The 12,596-nt window shown below is 39.3% G+C and overlaps 1 long non-coding RNA gene across 2 annotated transcripts in view; it reads right to left on the minus strand.

The window, feature by feature from the left end:
- Nucleotides 1–2,328: 2,328 nt before the first annotated feature.
- LOC116596565 overlaps nucleotides 2,329–12,596 on the minus strand; it is a 55,720-nt gene continuing 45,452 nt past the window's right edge. Inside the window, exons 2-5 of one of the 2 annotated variants that reach the window (XR_004288182.1) lie at nucleotides 10,856–10,963; nucleotides 7,243–7,346; nucleotides 3,428–3,548; nucleotides 2,329–2,605 (exon numbers count right to left, since the gene is read on the minus strand). This is a non-coding gene — a long non-coding RNA (uncharacterized LOC116596565). The remainder of the gene's footprint in view (nucleotides 2,606–3,427; nucleotides 3,549–7,242; nucleotides 7,347–10,855; nucleotides 10,964–12,596) is intronic. The other variant, XR_004288181.1, reaches the window with a different exon arrangement.

Below are 12,596 nucleotides of genomic sequence, written 5' to 3' on the forward strand. Positions count from 1 at the left end.
TTACTAGGATCAAATAAGAGCCATGAAAAATGCCTTCAAAGATAAAGCAGTATACAGTAGTGATACAGTAGTTGAATGTTTAATATGTAGTATTAACTGAGATCTAATGACAGTAGAGAGAAAACCTTAATGGTCAGATAAACCAGAATAAAATCTGTGAGTTAGAATAAAATTGGAACATATTGAAAGTACAGAATTCAAAAAAAGAAAAAAATCATTAGATCATTTTCTCCTCCTTCTTTAATTTACAGTGTAATGTCGGATGAGAAGTGAACTTGTTATACTCATGGAGCAGATGAGCTATTAAATTAATTTCATGTAAACATACCAGATAAGAAAGAGCATGTTTATTGACATGGAAAGCCACTTCACTTTTCTATAAATTACTACCATACAGATGCTTATTAATGTAACGTTTTTCATGTAGTACCACCAAGGAAAGCCTGTCTAACAGAGAGGAATCACATTTGAAATTGCCAAAAATTTTGAAGCACAGTGCCAGGTATAACATAAGTGCCTAGTTAATATTTGTAGACTGATTAGAGAAAAGAAAACATTTATGTATAAACAAGAATATTAAATATAGGAGCACACAGATAATTCTTTTACTCAGTATCTCAATACTATGTCCAGTTTGGAGCCTGAAACATGAGTGTTTGGAGAACTTGGAGTAGGTCCAGAGAAAACCAATGAAAATGATTAAAGAGTTGGAAAATGGGGCCTATAAATCATGACTACAGGAATTGGGGCTTATTTAACCTGAAAGAAAAAGCTCCATGAGTGTACCAGATTCTCATATCTGAAACTTGGAGATGGTGAGATTTGCCGTGACCCATGCATCCAGCTGTGCAAGCAGAAAGAAATCCAGAAGCAACAAAGATATTTTCAAAGCATCACTATTATTTCCTTAAATAGCTAATTCTCTCTCTTCTTGTGGTTTTCAGAACAACCAACAGCAGCCCTAAGACAGGCAGGTGTGTACACCAATTCAACCCACACACATTTGTCAAGTGCACGTAGCCTTGCCGGGCATTGCAGAGAGAAAGGAGTAGACACACAACCCAACGCCACCCATCCTGGAGCATGAGGGTTAGTCAAGGAGATTCCCAAGCAAAGAGAGTCCCAGGACATCTGGAAACCTCCCAGGTCAGAGGCAATGCAAAGTCCCTTCGTGTCTCTAAGGAAGACACACTCAAGTTTACTTGGGAGGCTGGAGAGGAAAAGAAGCTGCTTCGCTGGATTCTTGATGCTCCAAATGAGTTTGCTGGGCAGAAGTAGGCAGGAAGGCCCTAAGACTGTTCTATGTAAATGAAAGAGCATGCCCTGAAAAATCAGGCAAGACAGAGTAGATTTGAGAAATGTTATCACCTCCTCTTCACAGATAAGAAACTAAGGCTCAAGGGTCTCAGTGACAGGTTAACAGCAGTTAATGTCAGAGCTGGGACTTGAACCCACAATTCCTGATTTCAAGTCTGTTACGGCTCTTTACAAATCCTTGTTACTCATTTAGCAGTTCGAACACGCTGTAGTTCGTCCAATAAATAATTTCTTTCCATTAGAACTGAAGCTGTTATCTATAGGACATCCATCTTGTTGAGTAATTTGAGGGTGAGGGGAGAGAGATACAATGTCATCGTGGTCACAGGATACAAAGTCACTGAATTCTGTAAACACACACACACACACACACACAGATGCACAAATAAGTTACTTACAAATACAGTTTAATTTATCCAGTCATTTAATAAAGAATAAAATATCTCATCTTTAAGTGTTCTGTTACATGCCACATGGTAAAGACAAGACATATAAACTGGAATTAAATCATTTCCAATTTTTTGTTTTAAATTAAAACAAAATACACCACAATACCTGTGCTGTCAGGAAAAAGGTTTTCAGTTATCGATCCTGCTACAGCCTCATGTCTTTTTTTTTTTTTCTCTTGTGTTTTAAATGGAAACGTTTCTTGTGCCTTCAATCTAAAAATAATCAAAAAATTATTCTGGATCAATACACACAAAATTCAGGAAGAGAAGCAGCTTATTGGAGTCCACACAAATTGCAAGATAAAATAGGAGTCAGTATATTTGGGGGGTGTGGCAATGTACTAAATCTGAATTTTTTATGTCACAGTCATTGACTGAAAATGAAGAAAAAAATATATTTCCCATTCTGTTTTGAAGGTTCAGCAGAACAAATTTCACAGGAAACAAATATTGGGGAAAATGAAACAATTCTTCAAGACCTCCTGGTATTTCTTAAAAGGTTCTCAGGCAATCTCCCAGTTAAATAAGTTGCTCTAGAAAACCTCGCACCAACATTCCTACCTTGCCATGTTTTCAAACTGACCTCCTTTTACCCTGTTACATGACTAAAAATCACCTTAAAATTCAATATCAGAGGATGAACTTTTTGGTTCAATTTCTCAAGTGTCCTGACTGTAATTATCTCCAATTTGTTGATAGTGGCTCAAGGACATGAGAGCCGCCCTCTTTGTTCCTGCTTGCTTGTCCTCCTCTCCTTGCGCAGAGCCCTACAACAAATGAGGGACACGCAGTTGTGCTCCATGATTCACGCCGGCTTGTGATTGCCCCTGGGTGCTTGCCTGCAGGAAGACACTGAGAAGTCACTGAAAAGGAGGTAAATTTCTTAGCCATTAGTTTGTAAGAATCGCAGCTGCCCCATATGATTTATGACATGAACATCATGACGTAGATGTTCTCAGAAGGTATTAGTCTCCCCAGGCCCCTTTCACAGCACTCCTGAGTTATTTTCCTTAGAAAGAGTGCATCTAAAACTAATAATTTTGAGTATAAGTTTTAGTACATGCTTGAACTCTAGACTTCATGTCAGGCTAACCTAAAAAAACTGGGAAATTCGATCTCATCCTATCATGAGCACTCATCAACTCTGACGCCACTGTAGAGAGTGTTCAAGCTCAGAGACTGGCACTAGCTGGTGCTCATACACTGGCAGGGAGATTATGCAAACTAGCCTCTGCAGGGATAGGTCTCCAGAGTGAGGTTTGGAGGCAAAGCCTTCCTCCACCTAAAGCTGCAGGTACACAAGCCAGAAGAGTAGTATACGCTCTATCCCCAAGGAAATAGCTTGGGTTAAAATGGGAAGTGTTTGGAACGGTGAATGGAACCACAGATAAACCATATTCTACAAACTGAGATTTAAGTGGCCAGGCTGTCTGTTTTAGGATCCAGTAGATTTTCTTGATGAACAGTGGGTCCTTAGGAAATGGTGCCCTGGGTAGAAGAATCAGGAAAGGGAGTAAACCCTAACTCTGTTTGTTATGAAGGATGCCTGTATCCATCAGGGCTGGCTGGGTACCAGGCCATACCCATGCTGGAGTACCAGCATACCCATGCTGCAGTAAAAATCATCCCAAAACCTGAGTAGTTCAAAAGTTCATTCTCACTTAGGCTGTGTTTCCATTAGGGGGTTGCTGGAGAGCTCTACTCTGTTAATTATCTCTCAGGAACCCAGATGAAGGAAAAGTTCATCATACACTATCAGGGAGTTTCAGAATTGGCAGGGATCTGAAAAAGATAATAGGGTCAACCATACACCCAAAACTTAAATCTGCTCTACAACTTCCCTCTACAGTTAATAACCAAACACTTATGATGAGGGGGACCTCACTGTCTCTCAAGATAGCCTTTTCTATCTTTCCACAACTGGAAAGCTTCAGATCAATATAAGCACATGGTTATGATTCATTGGTCCTTTTCCATCTCTGGAGATGGCTAAGAATATACAATAGTTCTAATCCCACTTTTAAATGATAAGCCTTGAAACACTTAAAGATGTTTGTGAGATTTAAGAAAGAAAAATTGTTTCCCTTAGCAACAATGGCTAATACACACGAGTGGCTTGGCATAAATCTCTTCTTCAAATTAGTTCAACTCCATGTGAGAATAATGTGATGTTTTGATGACATAGATGGAAGAAGATTAAAATCTGGATGGATCTCTCATATTAAAGGTCCCAGTTACAAATATGAAGTGCAAGTTCTAGGGTAATGAGGGGAAAGGGGAAGAGCACAGCCCCTGGGGCCAGAAAGTGTGAGACAGCTCAGGAAAGAAGCGTAGCAGAGTTTCTCTTGACCTGCCAGCCCTTCGTATCCTCTTTATGACTTTATGGGGTCAGAGAGACTACCTTTCAAAAATGTCTTCTAGAATAAGCTTCATTGTTGAGTTATCTCATATGCAATAACAAATCAAACAGAGGACTTTGAGGCAATTGTCATTTTTTTAATTTTCTTTTTTTTTAGAATTGATCCAATTCTATATTGTCCATTTGCTTCCCATTCAAATCCATTATAGATCTTTCTCTGCTCTGGTCTTTGGCTCAGCTAGCTGACTCTTGTGGTCAGAATGACCCAAACTCACTAGCCTGCTAGTTTCCAGTTGAGTTTGGTCAACAGAAGACAGTTGCAGAAGATAAGAGGGTGGGGGGAGCAGAGATTGGGTTATCTATTCTCTCTTCTCAGACAAAATGATTCTGGCAGCCACTATGATAGATCCTATAAGCCATTTCCTCCCCCAGGGCTTTAGCTAGCTCAGGCAATGAACAGCAGTCAGACATCCAGCAGACAACAGCCAGCAGACAACCGTTCCTCAGGCATACCTCTTATTTAGTCTCATAGCAGAATGCCTCAGAGAGACATTTCCATAGAAAGGTTTTCCCCAGCACCTGATTTTCTGGCAAGTTCCAGCAAGTTCTGCCAGTGCAAAAGCAACTTCTTTACCATTCAGTAATTCATGATTGTGTTGTTCAACAAATAGTGTCTCTTAACATCCCCTCACCCAGAGTGGTGGTTCTTCCTTGTATATTCTCTCTTAACTAGAGATAGTACTGATCATTATATCTGCCATTCATTTATTTCTTTGAGTTCTGTTCTTACCAATGAATCCCTCATTCTCATTCCATGTTATAGTTAATAATACTTTAGATTAATAAATTTTGTCTGCTTAAATTACCATAGGATTTCACTCTTCTTACTGAAACCTGACTGATACAATAGGGAACAATTCTTGGTAAAGTTTCTTGTATTTATACAGTAATTGCATTCCTAAGAAATTCAGAAATTATATAATGCTGCAAAATATAAGCTTTTTGTTTATATGTAAAATGGAGTTAGGGTGCAAACTCAGAAAATTACAAAGTTTTTTTTAACTGTGTGCAAGCGGGTCACTTATATCTATACATATTGTCTACAACATTGTCATATGGGGTCACCACGCCAGGCAGAGCTATGTCAGTGGTGCTTCCAAAAATCCCATAATCCACAATCTACACAACTGTATGTGGCAGCCCTATACTACAGGTATACCCATTCAGATACTTGAAAGTTGGACAAGATGTAGGACAATTCTTCACTGTGCAGGACCATCCCACTTATTGCAGTATACCCAACGTCTCTGATCTCCATCCATTCCGTAACAATACCACATCCCATTCATTCCAACAACCGAAAATACCCCACACATTTGCAAACCGCTCTTCTGGGAACAACAGCCCACTCGTGCCTCATTTCTCTGAGCCCCCCTTTTAAGGGCTCATTCTTGCTCCAGTCACACCAATCCTCGATAGTCTCTAACAAGTCCATGTTCCCTCCATCCTCAAGAACCTTTGCAACTTATTTCTCTGCATGGAATGCTCTTGGGCTCAATATCTCCAAACTCACTTTCACTCCCTTCAGACTCCTGCCCAAATGTCATCAGAGTCCTTCTCTGGGCCACACTATGTAAGATAGAAATACTGCACCCATCCCAGCACTCCTCATCACTCATATTTTGCTCTATTTTTCTTAACATTATGACCACTGTCAATAGCACTCTACACTTTACTGAGTTCCCTGAGTTACACAGATGTCCACTAACACTTAAGCAACTTGAGACCAGGGACTTAACCTGTTGTGTTCACTGCTGTATCCTCGGCACCAAGAACAGTGCCTTACTTGTACTAGGCACTCAGTGATTATCTGTGCAATGGATAGTCTATGGTAACAACTTCACTCATAGTAGCACATGCTCAGTAACCCTCCTTTTCCTGTTCCTCCAAGTCAATGAGTTCAATCACTTTACTTCCCTTATCCTCCTCCCCACCCCAAAAGTGAATTGCACTGCCCCAAAGTAGAATGGATCACAGTGTCAGCAAGCCCTATGCTAGAATATTAGAGCACATTGATGTTTCTTGTATGGGGGGATAAATGCAGAACAGCTTTCAGATGAGGAGATGTGTGATTTCCCTAAGTTTATTCAATGTAAGTATGCTTCCATATAGATTTGGAAGGCAAAGATAAAAGAGTAGAAACTGGACCTGGCCCGATGAAAATCACTTAGAATACATTATCATATTTAACCATAATACATTATCACATTTAATCATACAACCATCTTGAAAAAAATAGAGGAAACTAAAGCTATTTCACCTAGGAGAAAACTGAGGTCCAGTGATAGTAAGTTTATGTTGGAGTGGAATTCAAAGCCATGTCTTTCTGACTCCAAGATGTGTGGTTGTTTTACCACATCACTGAGGAGTGCCTGGGTGGCTGAGTGGGTTAAAGCCTCTGATTTCAGCTCAGGTCATGATCCCAGGGTCCTGGGATCGAGCTGCGCATCAGGCTTTCTGCTCAGCTGGGAGCCTGCTTCCCCCTCAGTCTCTGCCTGCCTCTCTGCCTACTTGTGATCTCTCTGTCAAATAAATAAATTAATTAAAAGAAAAAAAAAGAGTCGGAGTTACCACCTCACTGAAAGGAGACAATGAAATGTGCTGAGCACAAGTGAAATTTCCTCACAATTCGAGTACCATTTTAAGGGGTAACTCCTTCTAGAGAAATACCCTGATTCATTTCTAAGAGTATTTATTCCATACTCATTTATGAGTAATATCTAGAAACACTTTAAAAATAAAGTCACCTCTCCTTCATCTTTAGATGAATTATGCAAAATTTTGGCTTGCCCATGGCAAACTTTTGTTTAGAGTCAGTTTATTAACCAAGTGCACCAACTCTGCTTAATGAATTGCTTTGTTGATATTATTGGCAGTTTGTATTCTGCCTACTTAATTACTGTGTTCTAAAATAATCAATCTTTCTTGTCTTAGCATGGCCAAGGCAAATTAAGAGACGGATAGATGCTTCTGTGCTCCTCCCATCCTTTTCTTGTTAGAATCGGACTAGAAAACAGAGAAACAAAAAGAAGATACACTAGAAGGAGAATTGCTTACTTCACAGTAGGTCTGACCTCTGCAGGTCAATAACCAGATTCCAAGTAGGCAAGTATCCATCCCAGTAACCAGTGTTCAGCTGGCTTCGGACCAGTGGTCTTAACCTTAGAAATCAAAGAGATGTTAATCACTTCTGTGGGCACAGTATTGAGTGTTCTCTACATTATTAGTTAATCCTTACAATATGAAGATTTACTGTTAGCTCCAATTTACATGAGATGTTGAAAAACTTGACTAAACTTAAATATAAAGGAGCTAGAATCTTACCCAGGTCCATCTGATTCTAGGGCCTGCGCCCTTGACTACGGCACTATGGTGCAGCACAGGAATGTTCCATATCAGAGAGGACTGGAGCCTCTCAATTCCCAGTGCTAGTCTGTGGAAGCAGAAACTTTGGTAGACAGAAGGGGACATGATCCACACCCCGGGCCAAAAGCAAGACACAGCCAAGTGGGCCCAGGCTCTAGTTAAGTCTATCAGGGCTCAGGGCAGTTTCCAAATTCCAGCCAGGAGCTAGAATGCCAGAGCAAGAAAGAAGACTGAGGTCAAGACCCTCAAGTAAATGAGCACAACAGGAGTAAAGAAATACTTGTCAGGTATATGAGTGCCTGGGGTCATCACAGGCACACCAGGCTGCTGGTGACATATATAATCTGTGATTTCACAGATCACTGTGTCTCAGTTCAGGCAAGGCACTGCACACAGCATCTCAAAATCTACTGGATAGAGCCAAATAAAGGAACCTGACTGCAGATAAAAGATTGCAGAAGACCTCATAATCCAACAAAAAATTATCAAGTCTCTTACACGTACACAGCATTATCTGCTTCACTCACTCCATTAATAATTTCTTGAGAACAGCCTATGTACCAGTTTTTTGAGTTTCGACATTTGAGATCCTATCCAAATTTGAATAGTCTAAATATATATTTTGTTTATCTCTCCAGATTTGCACTTATTTTTAAGCACCTTGTTCCTGACTTGTGTTTCCTTGAACTTGACTGTCGTAGGCATTTTCCAGGTAGACGAAGGGAAGAGGATTCCAGGCCAGGAAGTAAGTGGCATGAACAGACAACCTGAAATGTGAAAGATCGCCGTCTGCTTTGGAGAAAGGTGAAGAGTCCACGTAGGTGAAATGTAATGTCAGGGACACGGTAAGTGTGGATGACAGAGTCACCATCTGGTACATCCTATCACACTCCTCCTACCTGGTTGCTTTAGCTTTAAGTCCATCTCGTTTTCAGGAGGAATGTGCTTTGAAATCCAATCATTTCAATTTAGGATCTGTTCCAAGGAAGGTTTGATTTCTTGGAGGAAAACCTGGATGGGTTCCCAGCCTCTCCTCAGCCCAGCCTTCATTCACAGTGTGATTTCCTCATTCTCTTTGATGTCAGTTTTCAGAACATCATTGGGTGTAACCCATATTCAAACATAAGTTCAATAAACCCATCCAAAACCAAATTCAAATGCTCTCACAGTATTCTTCTTTTAGATCGGCCATGTCTTGATCAGATTCACTCCCCAGATTGAGAGTCCTCTCTTTCTGGCCATCAGAAGAGCCACTGTAAATCAACGACTGCCCCTAAACAAGAGTGCTCCCATAAGGGGGCATGTAGAGGCTGAAATCCAGCACCAGTTCTGCTCTTGAGGTCATGGAACTGACAGGCAGCAATGTCCAGCCCCAAAATAAAGCATCTGGCTCTTTCTATACCAAGGCACTTTTTAGGCTATCAGAGGCCACGTGGCCCAATAGGAAAAAATAGGCCTATATGACACGGTCCTATTTTGGTTGAAAAGAATAATGACAAAAGAGAATAAATTTGTCTAGAAGAAAAGGAGTTGAACTCTAGGACAAAAACAAAATGTGATTTTATATAAAATAATACAATGTGTGGGATCCCTACTGGCTCAGTCAGTTAAGCATCTAATTCTCTCTTTTTTGGTTTAAGATTTTATTTATCTATTTAGAGAGAGAGCATGCGTGTGCAAGCTGGGGGAGGGACAGAGAGAGAGAATCTCAAGCAGACGTGGTGAGCATGGAGCCTGAAGCAGGGCTAGCATCCGACTCTTGATTTCAGTTCAGTTCCTGATCTCAGCGTTGTGAGATGGAGCCCTGCATCAGGGTACACACTGGGTGTGGAACCTGCTTAGGATTCTTTACCTCCCTCTCCCTCTACCTTTCCCCTCCTCCCTCTCTAAAATAACAACAATAATAATAATAATTCAATGCATGCAAAGTAAGTGCTTGTCATACAGTAAGCAGAACAATAAAGGCTACTTGTTACTCTTACCAGTAATAATAATAATAACATTATTATTGTTGTTGTTGTTGTTGTTATTTTCAGGATATTGAGAGTATTTGTGTAATAGACTTAAAAAGAGTTACAAATGAATCCACAGCTAATATGCTATCATTTCAATGTAAATTGAATATAGCAATTCTGATCTATAAAAGAAGACTTAAACTCAGTCATGATTTTTTTTTAATTTTTTATTTTTTTATAAACATATATTTTTATCCAGTCATGATTTTTTTTTAAAGGTGATCCAAATATGGCAATGTTTTAACTATTGACAGAACTGGGTGGGAAGATGCTCCAAAGTTATATTATTCTTGTTTATTTTCATGCTTAAAATATTTCCTAATTTTATATAATATATGAACACTTCAATCTCCCCAAATGGAAAATGTAGCCTTGCTACTGGGAGTGGGGGCAAGCAATCACTGACACTAAGTGGCTGAGATCTGGTCCCCTTACTTCCTCTGTGACCTTGAGCTGGTCATTTCACCTCAAGCATTTTCTCACCTATAAAATATGAGAATCAGACTAGATGACTGAGGTTCTTCACTCAAATTTTATGACCATGTCTACTCTTTGGCAGCTAAAAAAAGATGGGGCTAATTTTAATGCATATTGTCTGTCCCCATATCTTACTTATAACTGATTGCAAATGCCTAGAAGCTAAAATAAAGGGTCAAAAAAGTGCCATCTGTTTCTATTACCAATTACTTTATGAAGCTGCCTCAAGTTTAAAAAAAATTTTAGTGACAAACAGAAGTTGGCAAGAAATGTGCTGTAAACAATATCACCCCCACACATTTACTGAATAATTCATAACCAGTATGTGGTAGAAGCATAATTTTTAAATGACATCTTCCCCAAATACCTGAGTTTTCTGACATCAATAGCAAATGATTTAGTTGGCATTATTTTGAAAATCACAGTGTTTAAAGATTAACGTCTCAAATTTAAATTTATTTTATTCTTATCAATTTCCTTTGCATCAATTTTGCTGGATTATATTGGAATGAAATATTTGCCATAGTTGACTATCCCTCCTTATTTCTTTTCACTATCCCTTTTCTATATTCTTTATCCAGTTTTTTCCCCATTGAAACATTCCATTTTTTCCTCACCAATGAGACCCTTCACTTTTATTCAAACTGCATAAAATAATCTTGCAATTTGATGTTAATATGAGACTATTCTATTTAATTATCAAAAGCTTTCTCTTAGCACCTAGTATGTTCCCAACAAACTTCTCTGATTACTTCTATGATTTTCAATCTGATACAATGAAAAGTATATTTGTTGTGTTTTATTTTACTCACCTGGTCAGTACTAGCTCCACCACTTAAGATCCAGGTGATGTTGGTCATTACTCAATCTCTCTCCACTTTAGCTTCCTTAAAGTACAGTGTAGGAACAGAGCAAGAGTTCTGAAAATGAGAGATAAAAATAAAACCACTACAATACAGTAAGTCCTCAGTACTTATCAATCATTACTATTGTTGCTGTACTGTCACCAGTGCTGTTTTACTGAAGACTGTTGACCTGCTTTGGATTTGCCGCAGATCCCCAGGGTAGGATTGTCACAATAGAGACAGCCTGGCTGAGGGGAAAAGGCAGGTGGCAGGTTCTGAAGAAAACTGACCTCAAACCCAACTCTGCCACTTATGGGTGGGGAAGTTTTGAATCTTTTATAGAACTTCTCAAAGCCTCAGCATTCTGGGCTTCAAAAGAAAGCTAGTAATGGTACCTAACTTACTGGGTTTAGTACAGAAAATTTCTATAGTGCCAACCACTTAGTAAGCGCTTAATAAATAGTAGCTAGGAACACTTAAAATTTATTCTTCTTTGCTATAAAAGCAACACAAATTTATTCTATAACTAAAAAGAAGAGCTTTTTTAACAGAATAATACAAAAATTTCAGTTTGTTTTACACAAAACAACTGTGTTTCCCAGTTGGCACAATCCCAGACCAGTAGTCTACACTGCAGAGGTAGCCAAAATCCTATGCGGCTTTCTCTTAGCACCTAGTGTGTTCCCCAAAAACTATCTAAATATTCCTTTCTCGTTCTGAAATGATTGTCTTACAGGAGCAAACCTCCACAAAATCTGAACTTCGGTTCTCCTTGTCCCAACTAGAAAAGCAAAAATGCATGTGGACTCACAAAACTGTGGATGCATTTTATTCTTTGGACTGTGTTTGTAGTCCTGATTCTAGATACATCCAAAGACTTTCTAACATCTGGTGGGAAACCTTTCCAATAATCTAGGTCTTTGGCATCATGTTGACAAAATTGGATGATTGATTGTTCCTGCCATTTTTTTTTTAATCCAGATGTTTGGATTTCCTGAAGACCTGGCCCAAGTGTTGGTTTGTTCTTGAAAATAGACTACAGGGTGAGCATCTTGAAATGCAGAGCTTTATTTGATAAACCTACTCAGCAAAGTACCCTATATACTTAATCTCATAGATGCTACTTGATTTGTTAGTCAACCAAACTGTGCATTGAAAAGTCATTGAAAGGATTCTAAAGACACTATACTCAGGAAGTGTGTTAGCAACAGGGTACAAAAATGAAAAAACAATCATTAAATGGCACTTATGCATTTTAGGTACAAACTCCAGACTTCCATAGATTCACTTCATGGCCTGAAAAAGACATAGTTAAATTTATCTTATGGCTGAATTGTGTTCTCAATGCCCTGTTGGTAATCCAAATAAATTTACCCAATAGCAAAGTTATAAAGAATGGTAAAGCTCCAAGGCCAGTCCACAAAAATCTACTTAACTGGCAACAAAGCTGCATATTATTATCCAATTCCCAGAGCTCTGCCTTGAATCTCCTTGGTCCTGCTGTCCTAGGACTTTCAGAGACTTAGCATCCTGACAACTAAACTGCTCTAAGCTGAGACCTTCCCAAGCTATAACCCCTGATCTCAGCAACTTCAGACCCTGAAGAGCCGACCAGCTGTGGAGAACAGGGCCTCAGGGAGGCTCTGTTGCTAGGCAGCTTCCACCTCAGGAAAGCAAGATTTAAAACATGTGGACACACCAGTAATAT

The sequence above is a fragment of the Mustela erminea genome, chromosome 7, assembly GCF_009829155.1.
Source record: "Mustela erminea isolate mMusErm1 chromosome 7, mMusErm1.Pri, whole genome shotgun sequence".
Taxonomy (NCBI): Eukaryota; Metazoa; Chordata; class Mammalia; order Carnivora; family Mustelidae; genus Mustela; species Mustela erminea.